We start from the raw sequence: 22,130 nt of genomic DNA, 5'->3' as shown, positions 1-22,130 counted from the left end.
ACACGACCGAGCGTGAGTGCAAAAACACAGAGTGTCACAAGCATTGCCACAATCTTAGAACATTTCATCATTCCCAAAGAACCCTCTACTGCCCCCTCACCCCTCACCCTGGGTGATGGTCTACCTTTTTGACCCCATACCTCACGTTTATGCTTGGTGTAGCCCAGCCAAATGGCACATTCATGGTACTTTATATTTTATACCATCAAGCATTTGCTTCAGCCTCCCACCTGGCTTCCCTTGCTTCTGCTCCCACCAACTTCCCACCCATCCTCTCAGAATGATTTCTCAAAATGCAAATGTGCCCATATTTCTCCTGGGTTTAAAATGGTGAAAGGTCTCCTTCTGGCTGAATTCTAAAACCCTTACAAAAGGCTATAGGCCTGCCCTATCTGGCCCAGCTGGGCTGTTTCTCTTGGGCCCCTGCCCTCTTTTTCCACTCCTCCAGGGAGTCCTGTGCACACCACCTTGGGGCTCCCAGGAACCATGTTACTCCCTCTCACTCCCCTGCCCATCTCTTCTCGGTGGGATGAGTCTCTACTTAAATGGCCACTTTTCCTGTGAAGCCCTCTTTGACTTTTTCAGACGTCAGAACTCCCCGGTCTGCATCCTTTGCCCTCTTTCTTTCTTTTTTAAATTTTATTTATTTGACTGCATGAGGGCTTAGTTTCGGCACGTGCAGTCTTCGTGCGGTACGTGGTTGTGGCATGGGAGCTCAGCTGTTCGATGGCATGTGGGATCTTAGTTCCCTGAGCAGGGATTGAACCTGAGTGCCCTGCTTTGCAGGGCAGATTCTCCACTACTGAACCACCAGGGAAGTCCTCTCTGCCCTCTTTCTCATCCTTTATTGCATTTGTGATGGTAGATGCTTAATATGTGTTGTCCGAGTGAATGAATCATGTTCTTCAGCCACATCTCTCCAGTGTCAGAGCTCTTTGCCTCTGGGTCTGACTGGGGTAGACCCAGCACCCATGTTTGTTCGTGGTGGGGATCCCTGGGCCTTGTGAAGGCCTTTGTACATGGTGAGGGACCCCAGGGAGTGCTGCTGGTAGATGAGTGAATGGCCTTGTAGATCATTCGTTTTCCTGTTAAGACCTGGCTTAGTTGGGAACCTCTGAGTGAGCAGGCAGAGCCCTGTACCCCCTTCTCCTGTCCCGCCAAGATCTCAGGGCACCCCTCCTGCACTGCTGATACCACTGTAATGGCCTTGATGCTGGATGACATGTACTTTCAGGGATGTCTGAAGGGTGGAGAGGGCCGGCAGTCTTTTCTCAGGGCTGGGAGAGAGCAGGGAAACACTCACATCCTTCCAAAATTAGTGTCTCTTATGCCTCGGATGGAAACCTGACATCAGGCCCCAAACAGCAGAGTGTTTTCCTTTGGTCTGCTACTTGGGGTAGGTCAGCCCCTCTGTGAGGTATTCCCACCCAAAGAACTGCCTTCCTCTAATATGAGTAGGAACTTCTTCCAAACTGCATTTGGCTGGGGAGTGATTCCAACAACAGGACCCAGCTTGGGGGGTCCTGGACAGCCCACAGTGTCTACTCCACTCTCGGACTGCTCCCACTAGTTCTGCAAGGGGAGATGCCTGGCCTGGCCAACGTGGAAGTTTTGCTAAGAAGCAGAAGTGAGCCTTTGCTGCTGGGAGGCCAGCTGATAGGCCAGCCCCTTGCATTCCTCGGTGCGGGACTCTGTCCAAAGCTCTTTCACCTGACCACTTTTGGCTTCTCGCAATTCTGCTGCATATGTGGCCTGAGCACAGACTTTGGAAAACACAGTGACCCAGGCTGTTCCCTGTCAGTTTGCTTCCAGTCCTTCTGTTTTCCGGGAGAAAGAGCCTCAGTTTGGTGCTATCATGTCTCTGACACTTTTCAGGCTCCTATTTATCTCCCTCAAGTCCAGGGCCTTGCAAGCCATCGCTCAAGGGGAAGGAGTAAGAGCACCGCTGAGTATTTACTGTCTTATCTTTATTATCTCCTAATTATGGACAGTGTTTAGTTTCCTATTTAGGTATTGAAAAAAGACTCACCTCAAATTTTAAAATCTTATGATTGCAGATATGGCAAAAGTTAAAAAGGGGGCATCTGAGAAAAAAAGGGTGGGTGGCATCTGAGTGCCTGCCATTTGAAAAACCACCCCACCACGTTTAATCTGCAGAACTGCTGTGCAGTGGTCAGGGGAGCTTTATCACTGCACATGGCGAGCCAGGAAGGGGAGGAGATGGTTCCAGGGTCACAGCCTTGCTTGCACTAGGGGAATTGGCAGCTATTTCCAGCACACCCCGTTGGGCTCAGAGTATTGCCGCAAAGATAGCAGCTCTCCTGGGTGCAGAGACAGGAAATGGATGGGAGGCAGTCCCACGCTCCTGTGGGAAACTCTGACACAGGGCCAGAGGTTGAGGCCTTTGACCAGGGGAAGGTATTTGCTTCCGTATCCTCTGTGGCTGTAGGTTGCCTGGTTCTGTTCCTTTGTCTCTAGAAAAACCACAGTGACGCTGATGGTAAAAAGAACGGTCATGTTTTGAATGTTTTCATTGTGCTAATCCCTGTGCATCCCAAGGTTCCACAAGAAGGGGATTTTCTAAGAGCACAGAGCTAGGAGCCCATCTTTGGTTCCTATCAGAACAGCCACCTCAGGATCATGACTTTTAACCTCTGTGCTGAACACTTCCTCCCCTGACCACTATACCAGTCTATCAGGGTTGAGGACAGGGTCTAACCTTTCATCCATCCATTTAGCAAACCAAATACATCTTCTGCGTGCAGAGGGGACAGGCCTGCATCTGATATGGTTCTTATCCTGGAAGAGCGCAGTCAGGCTGAGATGGAAGGATAAATGCCCTTGGTGAGTTGAATAGGGGACAGACCCAAGTGGCCTTAGAGAGAGCCCAGAGAGGACTGCTGAGGGCTTAGGTTCCTCCTCCCTGGGGGAGCTAGGAGGGCTTCCTGGAGAAGGTGGTGCAGCTGGATTGGGACGAGGGCAGAGGTGCAGGAAAGATGTCATTATGCCGCTCTCTGGCTCCAGGAACTCCTCCCTTGAGTTTTGCATACTTGCTGGGAGGCAGACAGAGCTGGCCTTGACCCCATTTCTCTTTCAAATGAGGCCCCATTGAGAAGGGGGTCTATAGCTCTCCTGTTCCACTTACTCTGCAAGAGGCCCCTCCTTGCTCTGGGTCCCCAGTCAGGAGATGGGTCCCACTAGGGAGACTCAGGTGGTGTGATCCCTTCTCACAAGCACTTCTCACTGTCTCCCTTCATCAAAAGAGGCGGTCGAACAGGTGGCCTCACAATCTTACCTGGCAGAATCTTACCTGGTGCTGGCTGTCAACATCCTTCTACTCCTGGAGGACGGACTGTTTTCTCTTCACTGTTCCCCAGTGTCTTCAGGAAATGTCGCTTGGCCCCGGGGGGCAGCCTGTGTCTTCTGTCGGGAAGCTCTGGGGAGGCTGGGAAGGAGAAAATAAACAGTGGCTGTCTGGATTTTCTCGCCAGGCCTGAGGAGGAGACCTTCCTGGCTCCTTCCCTTATATGGCCAGGCTGCTCTGGGCTGGGAGCCTGCTGCTAAGTGCCCCCACCCCCCGCCTTCTCTGTGGGCGGGGGGCCACCGCTGGCCACCTGGGACTCTGGTGCTGCAGAGGCTGGGCAGGGCTCAAGAAGGAGGGCAGGACCCAGGACATGTCCCTGTGGGCCCTGCACAAACTGGCCAGCTATTGTGGCTCTGGGCTCCTTAGGGTGAAGCAGGTTGGGGGGCAAGGGGAAGGGATCCACCTGGTTATGACTTAACCCCCAGTGTGACCCTGGCCGAGCCCTTTCACTCTTCAGGCCCCTGTTTCTCCCTGTGTCCCAAATAAGCATAGGGGAAATAAGAATTAGTCCTCACAGTCAGTCTTACGAGGTGGGAGCTTTTGTATTTTCCATCTTACAGGTGGAAAAACAGGCTTCAAAAGACTGATCTGGCCTAAAGGTGACTGTTCCATTAAGTCATGCAGGCATAGGCTGCAAGTCATTCCCCAGCACCCCACATAGGGCCTGGTGCAGACACAGGGCTCAGGACAGGAGGGCTATGGGATCACTGAATGAATGAAGCTCAGTAGTCATGTCTGTAATATGGGCACAATGTCCCAACTCCCTGGTACATTCTGAGGATCAAATAAAGCAATGGATGAGAAAGCACAGAGATGCCACTTTTATGATGGCGTCGTCTCAGTTCACAGATTTTGTTTCCCCTCTGAAGTGCCTGTGTCTCAGCCCCAGGGCATTGTCTCCTAAGTGACCAGTTCCCACTCAGTCCAGCTGTGGGACCGAGAGTTGGGGGCAGATCTGCTCGGGGTCTGGGCTCTGGCAGCAGTGACCGGGTGACCGTGGGAGAGGTTGCTGGAGGGGAGGGAGGGAAGGGAGGTGGAGTTGGTTTGCTGGAAACAGCTCAGAAATGAGCCTCGCATAAGCACGAACATCCTGTGTGCTCTTGAGCTAGCCCTGGAACCTCCCTCAGCCCATCCATCATCATGGCATTCTTTGGGACCCAGGGCCCCTTCCCGGGGCCGAGGGGCGGGGTGAGGGGACCAAGGAGGCCGACCTGTCAGCATGGCCGAGAGACCGCAGCTGGCTGCTCTGCAGGCCTGCTCAGTGTCGGAGCCGACAGCGTGGGGGAGGAGGCGCCTGCAGCCCTCCTAATCCAATTTGTTTGGACCCAGTTCCGAGGTTCATTTGCTAGTGAATGAGGGCCAGGTGTGTGTGCTGTGCTGGGGCGCACGTTTGCACGCACGTGTGCGGTGTGCAGAGGTAAACAGGTGTGCTGTGTTATATAATCCAGGCCTGGGGCACCCTATGTCTTTGGCTTGTCAGCTCCTTCTCGAAATCTTGCTTCCTCTGTTCACTTCCAAGTCTTCCTCTTTTTTCGTCTTTGTGAGATCTTGTACCAGAAAGCCCCTGGGCACTTGAGACTGAATGACTCTGAGTGGAGTCCCTTCACCACCCTGGGCCTCAGTTTCTCCACCTGTCTTATGGAGCTGGTCCCTAACCCTGCCTGCTCCACGAACAGCTGTAAGCGTGAGAAGAACGTGGTGGACAGTGAACACAACCGCGTGGGTTTCTAGAGCTTCACCGTGTTCCAAGCACTGTGAGTCCGCACACACACCTGGCCCTCTCAAAGCCCTGAGAGCGGCTTCTGTTATCAGAGGCTGACAACCTGATTGCCCCGCATCTACCTGCTTTCAGAATCCTACCCCGTTTACTCCTTTCCAGGGAAGAAGACCACCATCCTCCACAGCTCTCTCAAGTCCTTTGGTTTCGGTAGCATGCAGGCTCTGTGTTTGTAGGTTTGTAGGGAGCATGGGATGGGGGTGGATTCTTGGCTCCTGGTGGGTTTTCCCTTCCTTGGTTCCATTTCTTTTCACCTACGACCCCAACCCAACAGCCCTGACTTGTCCTCAGCCCGTCAATCAACAGGGCCTTCCTTGTTAACCCATTCTGAGGCCTGCTTTCGTGGTCATTCTGAGGATGGGATGGGGAGTTTATTGTCGGCGGGGTGTAGAGGGGAGGATGTGGGTGCCAGTGGGTGGGGAGGGGTGGCACTCACAGTTCTGTGTCCAGGGAACCCGCTGCCTGCCCTCCTCGGGTCCTCAGGAGGCCCTTGTCTGGGGTGTTTGCTCTGTCAGTGTGAGGGTTGAAAAGGGGTGGCTCCCACCAGCCAGTGCCCTTGCCTGAAAGGAACAAGGATGCCCCCATCAGAGAATGTTGGGGTGCCTGTGGGTCCTGACCAGGCTGCTGGGCTCCGAGGGATTGAGGATGAGCTTGGGCTGCTGCTGGGTCCTTAGAAGCCTCAGGCCGAGTCTGCGGGGATTTTCCAGGCCTCGAGGCGTCTGTTCTTCCGCCCCTGCTGCTGCTGCTGCTGCTAAGTCGCTTCAGTCGTGTCCAACTCTGTGGGCTACCCCTGTGTAGCCCACCAGGCTCTGCAGTCCCTGGGATTCTCCAGGCAAGAACACTGGAGTGGGTTGCCATTTTCTTCTCCGATGCATGAAAGTGAAAAGTGAAAGTGAAGTCACCTAGTTGTGTCCAACTCTTATCGACCCCATGGACTGCAGCCCACCAGGCTCCTCTGTCCATGGGATTTTCCAGGCAAGAGTACTGGAATGGGTGCCCTTGCCTTTTCCACCTTCTGCCCCTAGGCTGCCATTTTCTGCAATGCTTGCCCGGCTTTCAAAGGGGGTGTTCTGAGGAGCTCTAGGCTCCAAGAGCAAGAGGGGCTGCCTACCCTTTTCAGAGCACCAAGACTCCATTGGCAGAAGTGTGGATTTGGAAGGAAATTTCCCAGAGGCCCCAGTGAACCAATGCCCCCACCTCTAGACTCACCCAGGGATAAGGAGCCATTTAGGGGTAGATGGCAAGTTGTCGTTAACATAGTAGCCAAGACTGAAGGGACAGCCCTGGGGCTACCTGTGACCACTTCCAGCTGCACAAGGCTTGCAGCCTGCAAAATGCTTCCTCCCATAGCTTCGGAAATGCTCAAAACCCCTGCCAGAGATAGGAGTGACTTCCTTGCTTACTGAGGCTCCAAGAGGCTCTGCAGTGTACTCAGGTCAACGCCTGGTGAGTATCAGAGGTCAGCTTGACCCCTGGGCTGCTCACTCTCAACCCAGCTGTCCCCTGAGCTTGGGCCACAGTCGGCTGGATGACCACAAGACAGAGCTCACGTCGTCATAGATGTTGCATAAAGGCCCTGTGCCTTCTCCTGGTCTTGCTCATTTCCAAGAAGTCCGAGGGGCTGGGAATAGGCCACATCTGCAAGCCAGATGGCACTACCCTGGGAGATGGCTGAGGTTGGGGCCCCATGTGAATACACCCCCACCACCCCACGCCAGTTTTTTCTGGATGGGCTTCTTTACCCACAACTCCCCTTCCTCGGCTCCCTCACCCAGGTACAAGTCCTCCGGCCTGTGTTCTCCTTGGGTTCCAGGGCCCTAGGGTTTCCGGCATATGTCTGGGGAGAATTGAGAAGACGCTAGCCCTGGAGCCCGGCAGACCTCTGTTTGCATTCTCACCCAAAGCACTTTCTAGCTATGTGATCTCGAGCTGGTGGCTTTGCCTCTCTGGACTTTGGCTTGTTTGTGAAGGTCAAATGAGGTGGATGTCAAGTGCAAGTGCGGTTGCTGGCACATTGTAAGCCCACAATGAGCAGCGGCAGCTTCCATTATGAGCCCGCAGTGAGACACAACCACGGGAGCAAGAGAGCAGGAAGGATGAGGGCAAAGGTCCAGCGCGGCATCTCAAGATGTGGGAGCTGGGGTGGGAGCTGCCGTGTAGGGCCCCTTCCCGTGTCCCCTCCACTGTGTGGCTTCTCTGGGCCTGTGTTCCCAGAGCGCCCTCCCACCCCCTGACAGCCCCGCTGAGTTCACCAGCCTCACACGCTCCCCACTTCCTCCCCAGGGAAGGTTGCTGCCTGGGACTTTTGAGCAAGGCCTGGGAATGCAGTCTGAGGCTAACACAAGACGATGCAGGAGAAAGGGAAGAGAGGGAAAGAAAGGAGCCCAGCCCCATGGCCTACAATCCCAAACCCAGCCTTGAGTAGCTTGGGCTCTGGGAGGCTGGGGGTAGAGACCAGGGTCCCTGAGACTCCCCATCACCCTGACTTTTCAGTGTGGCCAGACTGGGAGAACAGTGACAGCGGTGACAGCCACCCCCCACCTACCACACTGGGACATGCCATAATCTTAACAATGGCCAGTACATGTTACAGGTGGCCCACTGGGTGTCTTCGATGCACTCCACACTTGCTAAGGGCTTTATTTTACACAGGTTTTTCTCATCCTCACCATTGCTTATGAGTCAGGTACCATTCTTATCCTGTTTTGTAGGTGAGGAAACAGGCTTTCACGAGTTACAGGAGTCCCTTGAGGTCACACGGTTAGTAGGCGTCAGAATCAGGGTTGCCGTCTAGCTTGTGTTTTTCAGGCTCCCCTGTAAGACCAGACTATTCATGGAGACAGCCTGAGTCATGAGTCAGTGTCTTAGGACATGCCGTCAAATGTGTGTTATGGAAAGCATCCTTATGGAAAGGGGGCTGTGAGCAAGAGAGCACATTTTCAGTTAAGTGAAGGCTCTGTCAGCACTGGCAAATGTGTGTCTCTGGAAACAGGGGACTTCCCACAGCATTTCTCCCTTGTATGTGGTCTATTTGAAGAAAATTCCATGATAAAGGAGTTAGTTCTTTCTCTCCTGTCTACTTTGCAAAGAACTGAGACCTCTAGGGTTCCAGTTTGCTGGGCTCAGTGATGTTTTCTGGGTAATACAAAGGTTGGTTTCTTCTGGAAGGTTTTGGAAGGGAAGAGCAGCAGGTTAGGTACTGGGTCTCCTGTAGGCATGTTGTGTGATTGTAGATGAGTGCCTTCCCCTCTCTGGACCTCACTATGATGTAGGGAAGGGACTGGACTCTGTGGAATCCAGAGTCCTCCTGGGGTCACAAAAAGGGAGATGGCTTGGTTCCGCTCCTGCCCCCACCATGAAGGAATGCATAGATCTCGTTGGGGTGAAAGGCACAGGGCTGCAAGGGGAGAGTCACCCTCGCTGCTCAGCCCAGGGTGGGCCCCAGGGACATGGGCCTCAGGGTTTCCTGCGCTAGGACATGAAGTCTCAGAGCATTAGTCGTGTTCCCACTGTTCAGATGAGGAAACTGAGGTGTGGAGAGAAATAACAAGCTTAAAGTGATGCAGCCCATCAGAGGCCCAGCTGGGACCCCTTCCACTCGCTGAAGAATCCTAATCCGTCAGATCTTAACAAAGGGGCCCTGGAAGGGAGGCGGGAGAGAGGAGGGCCTTTATGTTCCTTTGGCTTTGAAGATGGAATAATCATGACTTCCTTTTCTAAATATCTTTTGGCCCTTTCTAGAACCAGATGGCGGATGTTTGGAATTTATGTTGTAAATAGTGTTTAAGAAGGGTGTGGGGGTGCAGATGTGTTACTCTCTCCAACCACCAAAAACAGGATCTGCGGGAGGGATGAGGGGCAGGGGGAAGGGGAGCTGGCTGAGAGGAGATCTGGGGAGAAGGGAGAATTGAAGGGGAAGGAAGAGAGGAGGAGAGGGAGAGGGAAAGGGAAGACAGATTGATGGAGTGAGAGAGAGCAAGACAGAGGCAGAGAGAGGAGGAGTGAGGGAAGAGACAGCAACGGGTGAAGAGGGAGGAAGACAGAGGGCAGGTGGGCAAGGGAGATGGGAGAGGGCTCCCCGGGTGCAGGCTCAGACAGGCTCCATCTTGAGTTCAGGAGCAAACCCTAGAGTTTTCTAAAAATAGTTCCGCCTTTCCCCCAGTGGGGCTGGCAGTGGGGACCCAGAGAGGCAAGCTTGCCCTTTTATGGTAAGAAAAACCCAGATCCTCCGAGGGAGCTGGGCTGGAGCCTGTAGATCTGGATGAAACCCAGTCCTGGGGTCTGGGGTGGGACTGGGCTGGATGGAGGTTGTGATCTGGTGGGGTTGCCTGGCCTGGGTAGCCCCACCCTCTGTGAAGAAAGAGCTGAGGAGGCCACCCTGGGGTCCTGGAGTGCAAGGGCTCCTAGAGACATCTGTTCCACCCCATCTCCCAGTTGGATAGAAGAAGAAACCAAGTCTCAGAGAGGGGTGGGAGAGTATGGGCGCCCTGTGTGGGGAGTGTTAAGTGTCAAGTGAGTCAATGCCCAGGTCCACATGAGATTGGCTCATGCGCCTATCATCCTGGAAGGTGTGGTCAGTGAAAGCACTGGTCTGAGTGTCAGGAGAGCCTCCCCAGGTTTTTGCCTCTCCGGGAATTCCAAGGCTGGAAAGCAAAGCTAGGGCATAGAGGATGCTGCTCCCAGCAGAGGGGGATCTGCAGGCTACTGTTTTTCCCTCCTGTGCCTGGCCTACTTCTGTACCAAAGCAAAAGCTAAGATGGCTTGAGAGACGGGGGAGGCACTCAGGAGACTGAGGCAGGCCATGGATGAAATCTCTGACCATCCAAGCTGGTTGGGTCCAGCCCCTCACCAGGCACATTGAGGTCAGAGAAGACCCTATCTCAGGTCATGTGGTGAGTTGGGGCAGAGCCAGAAACAGAACCTAGGTCTTCCCCTCCGGCCTTGGGCGCTCTCATCTGTAGGAGTCCCCTATCTGCAGCAGCTGACAACTCTGGGGACCATGTCTGGCCAAGGAAAGCACCCTCCTGGGCAGAGCTCCCAGGACTGAAGCTATGACTCTCTCCTCTGACTACCTCCTGGAGACCGTTATGTCCTGGCAGGGCACCTGCCTTTTCTTTGTCTCCCTCCTTGTGCGGAGACCATACCATAGTCTCCATCTCTGGCTAGAAGGCAGGGAAGAGGCAAAGAAAGATGCATAGGCCTGGGTGGCCACTCTGGCAGTCTGACCTCAGGCAAGTCTCCTTCCATCGTGGACCTCAGGTCCTGCATCTGTAACACGAGGAGATGGTTTTGATGCACTTAAAGGTCCCTGTTGTCTCTAATAGGACTTTTATGCTATGGGTTTAGGATTCAACATGAGGAGTGTTTACTAAGTGTCTCCCAGGATCACCAGGGTGAATGAGATGGATTTAGTAGTACTCTGTAGCTTTACAGTCCCTTAAGGCCTGGCCCCAGTGTCCAAGAGTCTCAAAAGAACTGATCCTGATACCATCTGTCTCTTCTGGGAAACTCGGCTGATTCTCTGACCTCAGCTTGAACCCAGAGCTGAAGTAACTCTGGTCTTGAGTGTCCAGAAATGCCTGCTGGTCTTGTTATCCCCTTGATTTTGCCCTCCCCGTCGCCCTCTCCCATGTGGAGTCCACTTCCCCAGGCCCATCTGGGTCCCTTCCCTCTCTGCCCTGCACCCCCATCTCTCCACACTGGTCCTCCTGTGATTCTGCCCAACGAGGATGCTTGCTTTCCTCCCCCAACCTCCTGTGACAGCCTCCCCTTCCCCCCAGTAAGGGGAAAGGAAAGGGGACAAAAATAAAGCATTTTGTTCTAAATTGGAATCTTCCCTGTGACTCTCCTGGAATTTCCATGCAGTCTCTGTGGGGCGTGTGAACAGGGCCTCCAGGGATGCTGGCCCCCTCTGCCTCATTCCTGCTGGGCAGATTGTTCCCTGGGGACCTGATCTCACAACCAGGCTCCAGGTCTCTCTGGTCAAGCCTGGTGCTCTCTGAAAAGGGCAGAAGGCAGCAGAGGGGTGGAAGGAAGTGGGAGGAAAAGGGGAGGGGTGTCTCTAGAGGCCCCTGTGTGAAGTCAGGGCAGAACTGATGTCATGCCCAGCTGGGAATCTGACATCTAGGCAGCAGGGGGTGTTCAGCCCCACAAGACTATCCCAGGGCCATTAGGGCTGTCATGTGACATCTCAGACTGGTGGTGGGAAAAGCCATGAGGTCCAACCTCCTCTAATGCTGAGTTCTAGAGTGTCCCTGCTAAGCTCATGTACCTGTCTGGTGACAGGAAGCTCACTGCTTTCCAATCACCTCATCTCTCTGTGGACAAACTGTTGAAGACTTCTTCCTAATATCCTGCAGATACTTGCCTGTCTGGGGCTGCATGCCCTGTGTTTTCAGGCTGCAAAGAACAAATTCCTGATCCCCAGAGAGCTCTTCAAATCTCAAAGATGATGACTGCAGCCCTCGGGCTTCCTAACCCCCCAGCCTCATATTTGACACCTCAGAGTCAACAGTGTCCAAATTCCCAGGTCTCTCTCCTCCACTGGGGCTCTTGGTCTGATGGTATTTTGGGGGAGGGTACAAATGTCCCTCCCAGGAACACTTCTTCCATCTTCTGGAGCTTTGGTTTCTGGAGATCAAAGCCACTCCATGACCAGACCTTCACCACTTAGCCAGCCTCAAATCATAGCGGGTCTTGACCCACTCTTGGTTCCAGCCGAGTGGAACCAACAGCAAACCACTTGTTTGCTGTTCTTCTGAAAACGTTTTTCCAGCCCTGCCTCCCCACCTTTGCAGGCAGGACTCCCCTGGGGTGCAGTCTTCTCTCACCTCTGTGTGTCCAAAGTGTGCCACTGCCACTCTGACCACCCCACCCCAGCTTTATCTTCCCTGAGTCTGAGTGTCCACTGTCATACAAGGGGTGACAGGAGCTGTCCTATTCCCATCCCAAATCATGGAGCGTCTCATCCTGCAGGGCCCAGAGGGATGGACTAACTTCTCTGTTGGCTGTAGAGCCAGGGCCAGCGTCTTAGCCTGTTTCTTTCCCTTTCTCCCCATCTTGTTCAGTTTATCTCATCAGATGCCCTCAGACACAGTGGGGTTGTTGGGTCATATGCCTGAGGTCCAGCAGGCCCTGGGCAGACTGATCAGTGGCCCCGGAGCCCAGCAGCCCTGCCAGGGTGATGTCATGGCCACTATGGATGGCCTCCCAAGGCGGCAGCCTGCCTCTGAACACTTCAACCTGAGCTGCTTCCCTGAAGGAGGAGGAGGGTAGGGGCGGAAGCTAGTGGCAGTCGAGCAGTGTCCCTGCCAAGCTTGCAGTGTCCAGTGTGTTTTCCATCTCCCTCGGAGCGTCGCTTGGGTCAGAGGAGGACCTCAGAGGAGGGCACCTAGGCGTGTGGGTGGAATGTGCGCTCTCGGGGATGTGCAGGAGTGAGGCGGCTTCCTCCTCAAAGCACCAATGAGCTGTGCCAATCAGGGGCAGCCCAGGACTGACCAGGCCCTGGGGGCACTCAGCCCACAGAAAGATATGCTCACTGGTGAGAAGTATTGTCTGAAATTTTTTGCCCCTGAGCGAGCATGGGGATGGGAAAGGGGGGCTCTGTTTTTATCTTACTGAGGCATCATTCTTCAAATAGCCCCCTTCCTAAATGCCAAGAGTTTTCCTACTAGACGAGTACAACCAGAAGTAGCTTTTGCTCACAGACTAGTTAGGACAGTGCTAGGATTTCTGTGCATGGGTTCTGGAGTCAGCCAGACCTGGGTTTGAGCCCCAGCTGAGCCTTATATAAAGCTGTGTGACTTTGGGCAAATGACACTCAATCTCTCTGAGCCTCTGGGTTTCCAGAGGGATCATGGTATTTACTTCAGAGAGTGCTGGGTGGAGAGCTGGCTGCTTGGGAAGACTTGATATATAGTTATTGTTATTTCTGAAGGAGCAAGAGTAGATTATCCCCCTAGGTGGAGGGTGGAGTTGGGGCTTCATATGGCACCTCCTCCCTCTTAAAGAAACTGCCTTTTGTCATCACATTTGGACAGGTATTTATTAATTGAGTACTATGTGCCAGTCACTGATCTAAGGACTTCATGAGTTGTAACTCATTTAATCCAGATGATTCAATAACCTAATGAGGCTGGTACTCTTACCTTGCCCAAGGTCACACAGCTGTTATGGGGCAGATCTGAGATGCAAACCCAAGCAGCCTGACTCCTCTCTGGCACCTTTAATGGCCAGCCTGCTGCATCTTGAACTGTGGTGTTGGAGAAGACTCTTGAGAGTCCCTTGGACTGCAAGGAGATCCAACCAGTTCATCCAAAAGAAAATCAGTCCTGAATATTCATTGGAAGGACTGACGCTGAAGTTGAAACTCTAGTACTTTGGCCACCTGATGTGAAGAACTGACTTATTTGAAAAAACCCTGATGCTGGAAATGATTGAAGGTGGGAGAAGGGGATGACAGAGGATGAGATGGTTGGATGACTTCACTGACTCAATGGACATGAGTTTGAGCAAGCTCCCGGAGTTCATGATGGACAGGGAAGCCTGGCGTGCTGCAGTCCATGGGGTTGCAAAGAGTTGGATATGACTGAGTGACTGAACTGAACTGAACTGCTTGCTGCATCTTAGCTCACTCTAGCAGTGCTCTGACCCGCCTGGTCCCCTTATCACCTGGGCATGGGGATTCATTCAGCCCACACTGGAAAGGTCCCTGGCTCCAGAGTCAGCCTCTGTTTTCTCATCCAAACAAAAAGGGGCCTGATGAGTGGGTGATTGATGGGCCACGAGAGTGGGTGACTCATGCGGTGCATTCCTGTTTTGAATTGGAGAAAAGGTTTCTGGTGATGAAGCACTGTTGCCAACAAGCCTCTTTTGCAAGAAGGGAGGGGGCCGGTCTCTGTGGGGTTTCACCATGTGTGGTGAAGCCCCGTGGGGCCAGGGTTGTCTAGACAGGCCGTTAGGAGGTGGCAGACACGTGGGCTCTTTCCCCACCCCAAATTCCTGCAGACTATCGCAGGCAATCTCCGATTGGCCCAAGGCCCCTGTGTACTGCTGGGCTGGGGGAGGGCCATGTGGGCTGTGCCCACCCCTACTCCGGGGCCTGCAGGCTGCCCTGCAACTTGGTGCATGTAGGGCAAGTTTCTAAATACCCATGTGGACAGTAGCATTAAAGCATTTCTGTTTCTTCCTTCTTAATTATACAAATTCAATAAGAACAAAGTATATAACAAGAATTCAGGTAATTTCAAGGCTTGTCAAGGAAGGGACTGCTCACATACTGTACTGCTGGTGGAAGCTGTGACATGGATTGGCCACTTTAGAAAATAATCTGGTGCTTTCCTGTGATGTTGATAGTCATGCACACCAGAACCTAGCAATCCCTCTCTAAATATGAATCCCAGAGAAACTCTGGCTCATGTGCCCCAGGAGACATGGACAAAAATGGTCATAATAACCACAATTGGAAAAAGCTTTATCATGATCCTTTGCACAACCCAAGGCCCTGAGCCCCAGGGCTTGTTTAGTTGGGAAATCACTGTTGAGGCAGGGCCCAGGCATAGCCTGGAGATGAGGACCTCAGAGGCTGTCTCCTCCCACCCTCAGGGCTCACACAGTGAATAAGACAGCCCCACGGGTCAGGGGTGGCACCGGGACTGGAGCTTTGTATTCCTCAGGGCTGTGTGTGTGTCAGCTGTTCCCTGGCACAAGCCAGCCTGGGAAAGGGCTGACTTTGCCCAAAGAGCTGTCCTGTGGCTCCTAGGGACCAATGACAAGCAGACTCTTTTCTGTTTTGGCAGTGGTGGAGCTAAAGGAAGAGCGATGGGCTTGGAACTAGAAGACTCAGGTTCAAACTCTGGTGTGGTCACCCGCTTAGCCTCGGTCTCCTCGAGAAGTGGGATTCCTCATCCCTGCACTCAGAGGGGTCCTGGTGGGCAGACTACAAGCACGCATTTTGCAGAGTGGGTTCAAACCCCTTCTGCCAGTTCTAGCTGTGTGACTTTGGGTAAGCTCCAGTGGTTTTTTTTCCATATGGATTAGGATGGTGGAATGATGCTGATCCTGCCCAAGGGTAATCCTGGGAGGATTAAGTGATAATGCAAGAGAGGGGAGATTCCCTGTACCTATTCATGAGGTGCTTTGGAGGGTCCCCAGGAAGTTATGGAGTGTGGTATCCAAGGAGCAGGGCAGGAGGTAGGAGACCTCTGGGGACAAAGGGGCAGGAGCAGCGGATAGACATACCATGTCCAGGTGTAGTAGTTCACCGGCTGTGTGACCTTATGTAAGCTACTTAACCTCTCTTTCTCAGTGTCCTTGTCTGTGCAACAGGGCTAATTGTTGCCCCTGCCTTGCAGGGTTGCTGTGCATGACTGTAGTTTGTGTAAAGGCAATCGCAGTGTGGTTCTCCTGTCCGCGCCGCCTTCCTGGCAGAGGCTTGTTGTGCTCTGCCATCAGCTCTCTGTGTGACATAAAGCAGTCTTCTCTTCTTCTGGATTCAGTGACCTCGACTGTGTTTGTAAGGGCCTCAGGCTACTTGACAGCACAGAATTCTCCAAACTCCATACACCTGGTGTTTCCTGGAGAGGCTGGAGTGCAGCTTCCTGCCAGAGCCAGGATTCCCTGTCAGCTGATGAGTGTGCAGTGCTTCAGACACCACACTTTGGGACACATGACCCACAGAAGGCCCTATTATATATGCAGAAAATGAGACTTCACCTAGCCCTTTACACATTTCAAGCTGACCCTCTCCTGTGCCTTGTAACCTCTGACCTCTGAACTTACCCCTCTTGCTTCTTTCCAGACCCTGTTCTGTCTTCAGCAATTTAGGGTGCTCCCTGGCCAGTCCTCACTCTCACTTCTCTCTAAACATAGCTAAGGTCATCTTGCTTCACAACAGGACTAGGGTCCAAACGTAATGAACATGAGCCCCATTTATTCTGCTTTTAGGCTTCCCCGATAGTTTAGCAGGTAAAGAATTTGCCTGCAATGGAGGAGACATGGGAGATGTGGGTTCGATCCTTGGATTGGGGAGATCCCCTAAAGGAGGAAATGGCAACCCACTCCAGTATTCTGACCTGGAAAATCCCATGGACAAAGGAGCTTGCTCTTAGGTACATATGTCCCTTACGCTTTAGGACAGCCAAGTGAGGTCAGAACAGAGACCATAGCTGTTCTATAGAAGAGGAAGCTGAGGCTCAGAGAAGGCAAGTGACTTGCCCAAGGTCATGTGTTCTGTAAGTAAAAACAAGCCAGAATTGGACCCAGGCAACTGGTTCCAGAGTCTGCTTTTGGACTGTTGCGGCCTCGGGTCTTGTGTAACCAACAGTGGGAGGTGAAAGTGCTGAGCAGGCTGACACTGTAGGACTGTGTCCATTCTGGGCCCTAGATGTGGCCAGAGCATACTCAGAAGAGCCGTGTCTTCCAGCCCTGCCTCCCACGTTCCCCATTGCAAGTCCTCTGCTTTCCTCTGAATCCCCTGGCTCCACCACCTCACCTCACTGGAACTCTCTGCTGTCCCCATCTCCCTCCAAGATCCTGAACCCTTAGTACACTGAATTTAGAGACCAGCACCTTCCCCAGCAGAGGCTGCCTCGGGGCAGGCTCATCCTGAGGTCTCGGGGCTGTGGGCTGACCCTTCCCTTGGTCAAGCCTGCAGTCAGAGATGCTTCAGCTCTTTCCACCTCCTGAGGCTCAACCTCCAAGAACATCCCAGGCTCCAGGTGTCAGCTTGGCCTCTAAACCTGTTGTCAAATGGCAGACTCAGCTCAGGGTCTCCTGGGGAAACTTCCCAACACCAGCTGCCCTCTAGGCTCAAACGGGGCTCTAAAGCCACATCCTCAGAAGCACAGAGACTGTGTTGTCTGATGGCCTGACAGTACAGATGGGAAACTGCAACCCAGAGAGGGTAGGGTGTCTGCCTGGGGCCACAGGACCAGGCAGTGAGAAGCAGAGCTGAGGCTGGAGCCTGCGCCCCCATCCCCCAGCCAGTGTGCCCTACCCACTGCTGCCTCTCAGCCAACACCCTGGCCTTCCCGCCTCACTGCCTGTCTGCTGGAACCTGAGCTGACATAGCTTCTCCAACAGCTTTGTTTCTTGAAATCATTATTTGAAAACAATTTTACTTGCCAGGAGCCCCAGGCTCTTAGGGCTGAGAAATCAAACCTCATAGGCAAGGAAGAAGCATTGTCTATAGCGAAGTCAGCAAGACAGGCCCAGACTTGGGTACAGCGGTGATGCTCAGGTGGTGGGACATCAACGCCATCCCCTCCCTCTGCTCCCACCCCCTGCATTTAACCACAGCCACAAGGAGTCCCCATAGCCAACAGGATCACAGATCTGCACATCTGGTCAGGGCAAGATGCACGCATAGAGATCATCCAGTCCAGGCTCTGCACAGATGAGGAAACTGAGGCCCAGAGGGGGTTAGCAAGAGAGCAAGGATCAGAACCCCGACGCAGCATCCCCCGGGGTCTCCCAGGGGAGGAGGATACCACAGAGACCCCCCTCACACACACAACACAAACACACAACTAGACTCACAGACCCCTGTCTGCCACTGGTTCTTACCTCTCTCGGGGTCCATCCAGGTGTGGCTCCTTGTGGCCTGGAGACATGGGCCAGCCCATTTGGGGAATGGTTGGAGGTATCACTGCTTCTCAACTAACTTCACTGGACCTCTGGCACCCCTCACTGCCACTGCCACAGGGGCATTTTTAAACAGCTGGCACTGGGCCCCCCTCCCCTTAGCCCCTTGCCCGCTGCTCCCTGGCCGCAAAGACCCCTCTGCCTTTTACCTTATATGAGCTGAAGAGGCGAGCCTGGTGTTGGGGCAAGGCGGGTGCTGAGTCCTCTCAGGGGCCCCCATTGGCCCAGGCGCCTGCCACGTGACTGCCTCGCCTTGACCTGCCCCCGGTGCCGAATGTTGCTTTTACCCCCTAAGGAAGGAGTGGTTGACAATTTTCATATTTCTTCTAAATTTGGAGATTTCAGACAATGCTGGGAGGCTTGGCTCCAGCTGCCAGAGGCCCATGTGGAAGTCATTAAGCTGAAGAAGGGGGGCTGGGGGGAGAGCGGGAGGCAGGGAGAGGAGGAGGAGGAGGAGGAGGAAGGGGGTAGGGGCCGGAGTTCTGAGGGTTGCCAGTTGTCAGCCTGGGAACATGAGCAAACTCCCTGGGAGCAAGCTATGTGTGAGAATTTCCTCCCTCTCCCCTGGCCCCTGTGTCCCAGGGCTGGAGTGGGAGTGCTGAGATTTTTTTCTGGGAATCTCTGGCAGGGAAGATACCCGTCCTGGCTCCTGGGGTCCAGAGGGTGGTGGGAATGGCAGGGGATAGGTGACCATGAGGAAGTAAATCCTCTCTTTAGAAAGTTGGGACCCTGGGGGGCCAATCCCATCATTGTGCAAAGAAGGCTGGCGCCCCGGAAGGGTAGGGCCTGCCCTGGTCACACATGGGGCCTGCAACCAGCAGGAGAGGAGTCTGAAGACCCGCCTCTAGGGCTCTCCTTCCCCTGGAGTCCTAGTCTAGAGAAATGCCTGTCCTTCACCCTTTCCCATTATGCTCTGGCCATCAGAGGCTCTTAGACAATCCTTAACATTTTTCATGCCTCAGTGCCTTTGCATTGCAGTCCTCTCTGACAAAAGTGCTCTCTCCGTAATCTTCCCATGGCTGGCCCCTCCTCCTGCTTCTGGACTCAGAAGTCACCTCCAGGAGAGGCTTTGTCTGGCCATAGTGTTAGTCTCCATCGCTGCCTCTGCTTGCTGCCCTCCAGGGCTGTGCCTATTTCGTATGTATCTACTGAAGTAGTTGCTTGTCATCTGGCTCTTCCCAGAGAGCGCAACTCCCCTAGGGAGGGTGAGTCCCCAGGCCTCCTGCAGTGCAGGCGAGGGACCGCCAGGAAGATGCCTGTGGAGCCAGCAGCCATGGGCAGAGGAGCGAGATGCCTGTGGAGCTGAGGCCGGTGGAGGGCTCCTCCCAGTGGCCTTGTTGCTCAGAGCTCCCTTTCTGTGGTGAGGCTGGCTGGACCCCAATCACCTTCATTCAGACTCTCATTCACTGTCCCCTGGACCCCTGGCCCACACGGGACTGCTGCCCCCTCCCCTCCCCTCCCCTTTCCTGGGGCAGGATCACCTCTAAAATTCCCTCAGGCCATCTTACATGGGGCAGCTAGGTGCCCCAGGGATGTGGCATGCTGAGCCCTACACTGTACCTGGTCTTAAGAGGCTCCTGGTCTAGTAAGAGGGTCTTCACCCCAACTTTGTTCCTTCTGAGGAAAGAAATCTCTTCTCGGAGCTTGTGTTTGTCCCTGCCTTTGCAGTTTCTTGGCTGTGAGGTCTGGGTGCAGTTGTTTAGCTGCTGCTCCGTGAAGTGGGGAGCACAGGGCCTGCCATTTGGTGTTGCCGTGAGGGTCAGGTAGGGTGCAGTCCTGGGGGATGGTCCAAGCCTGGAGCACTGCCTCTGCCGCTTCCCGGAGGGGGTGGGGCTGGGAACTGTGTTTAACATCTGTGACCCCCCTTTCCTCCTCTGTAAAATGGAGCCAGAAGCAGCCCTCACCTCCCAGGGTTGCTGTGAAGATGAAGCCAGACAGTGCTTATGAAGGGGTCAGTCCTGTGTGGCCCCAGAATAAGTGCTCAGTAAATGCTGGATATCTACCCCACACCTGACACATAGCAGGCTTGCTGTTCGTGTCATCTGCTTCCTTCCTGAGCCGAGAAGATGGATGCCATTCACGCGTGTGCCCCTGGGGTGTAAGACTGTGGCGAGGAAGGCTCTAGGCCCACCCTCTACTCTGCTCAGTGTTTTCATCCAAAGCACCACCAGTGGATCACAGGGAAAAGATAAACCGGCCCGATGGAGCCCTATGGAAAGCCCACTTTGGAAGCTGTGAAACTTAAGTTATGCTTCTGTTACTCCTGCTACTGTCTCATCAGGATATTACATCAAGAGAGAGAAGAAAACAGAAAAATAACCAGTGTAAGTCACGGAGAGACCCACCATTTGAGTACTCATGAACTCTGCGCTTGGCCAAGCATGAGTCGGCCACCCTTGTGAGCCAAGTTTCCTTTATCAGGAAGTCTTTTACTAGAGGTCAGAGCAAGGATTTGAAATGACCTGGAGGCAGATCCTAGGAGAGGAGGTGTCCCGGAGCCATAATATCTCAAGAGACTAACTAAATGGCAGCCATTTGTGACACAGTCTCCCCAGATCTGTCTCAAACATTTTGGAAACCATTTCTGTTTGCTCTCACGCCCTCTCTTGGGAGTCATTAGTGCCTTAACCATTAACCATTGTGTGACGTGGCTTTTCTTTCCACACTGTGGCGAGGCAGCCATAAACCCCTCCATTCCCAGGGGAAGCAGAGACTGGCTTTGTGAGGAGGCCAGAGTAAGGCGTCTGGGAAGGTGAGGGGAGCCTCTTGTTAGGGGCTAAGAATCAGAGTGTCTGGTGAGTTCCCTGTCCTCAGAGGGTGTGTGCTGTCAGGGGCAAGGTAATCCCTAGTGGGAGGGTGAGGGGCCTGGAGACTCAAGGGAATGGAGCAAAGCTACTCCACCTCTACTGGTGATCAAGGAAGAGGTTGAACTGGTGCAGTTGAACCTGAAGGAAGATGGGGTTTAGACCTACATAGGAAAGACTTTTTTTGAGGCGGGGGGGCATGTGGGATCTTAGTTTCCAACCAGGGATTGAACCTGCACCCCCAGTGCACAGAGCCTTAACCACTGGACTGCCAGGGAAGTCGCAGGAAGGACTTTTTGAGTCAGTGGATTTACTCAAGGATGAGATGGACTAATGGGCTGTCTTGATAAATTGATGGGTCAGAGAACTCATCACTTTACCAGGACAGCTAACAGACTGAACGACAGCTTGACAAGTCCCTTCCAGCCCTTAGGTCCTGTGAGCTTTATCTCACACTTCATGTTCTCACCCCAACCTGTCCCTGGCCCCTCTAACCCTTATTTGATGCTAGTTCGGCCCAAAGGCAGACCTCAGAGGTGATCATTTGGGAGACATGTTTTGGAACATTGAAAATCAAGCTCCATATGTTTCTGTGATGAGCATACGACTTTTGTTTCATTGACCTAGTTTGATTCTGAGAGGTATTAAACATTTAGTGAAGAACTGCTTATAATGGTCATCAAACCAATTTTTAAAAAATACATGTATTTTAAAATATTTATTTATTTCACTTACTTACTTGACAGCGCCTGGTCTCAACTGTGGCCATGGGATCTTCATTGTGGCACGTGTAATATTTAGTTATGGCATGCAAATAAACTCTTGTTGTGGCATGTGGGATCTAGTTCCTGACCAGTGATCATACCTGCATTAGGAACATGGAGTCTTAGCCACTGGACCACCAGGAAAGTCCCTCAAAAATATTTTATAGATAGCTGTCCACAACATATTACTGAGGTTAAAGATTGTGGTATAGAAGAAGATATATGGAATAATACCATTTAAGTAAAATGATGTGTTTGCCAAACTGCAATGAAATACCACTTCACACTCTTCAGGATGGATGGCTATGATAATAATAATAATTATCACCACCACCAAAACCCATAGATACTTAGACACTTGTTCACTGACCTCTGTAGCAGCATTATTCACAATAACCAAAATGTGCACACAGCTGAAGTGTCCATAAATGGATAAGTGAATAAACAAAATGTGGCTCATGCATACAGTGTAATGTTGTTCAGCCGTAGAAAGGAGCAAAATTATGGTACATGCAACAGCGTGGGTGACCTTTGACAACATTATGCTGAGTGAAATCAGATACAAAAAGGATGAATACCGTATGATTCCACTTATATGAGGTATCTAGACAAAGTCATAAAGACAGACAGAATAGAGGTTGCCAGGCCTGGGGGGAAGAAGATAGGGAGTTAATGTTTAATGGCTATAGAGTTCCTGTTTGGGATGATGGAAAAGCTCTGGAAATGGATAGTGGTGATATTGCACGACAGTGTGAATGTACTTAATGCCGTTTAATTGT

The 22,130-nt window shown here is 52.9% G+C and overlaps 1 long non-coding RNA gene across 1 annotated transcript; it reads right to left on the bottom strand.

Annotated features, from left to right (window-relative positions):
• Positions 1–1,952: 1,952 nt before the first annotated feature.
• Positions 1,953–17,952, bottom strand: LOC138440436 (uncharacterized). The gene is made up of 3 exons (XR_011257032.1): positions 17,706–17,952; positions 3,311–3,445; positions 1,953–2,474 (listed from the first exon to the last, which is right to left on the bottom strand). It is a non-coding gene; the product is annotated as an uncharacterized lncRNA (long non-coding RNA).
• Positions 17,953–22,130: the final 4,178 nt, after the last annotated feature.

This window comes from Ovis canadensis, chromosome 5, assembly GCF_042477335.2.
Source record: "Ovis canadensis isolate MfBH-ARS-UI-01 breed Bighorn chromosome 5, ARS-UI_OviCan_v2, whole genome shotgun sequence".
NCBI lineage: Eukaryota > Metazoa > Chordata > Mammalia > Artiodactyla > Bovidae > Ovis > Ovis canadensis.
Note: the sequence above shows the minus strand (reverse complement) of the source record. Positions and strands in the feature narration are given on the sequence as shown.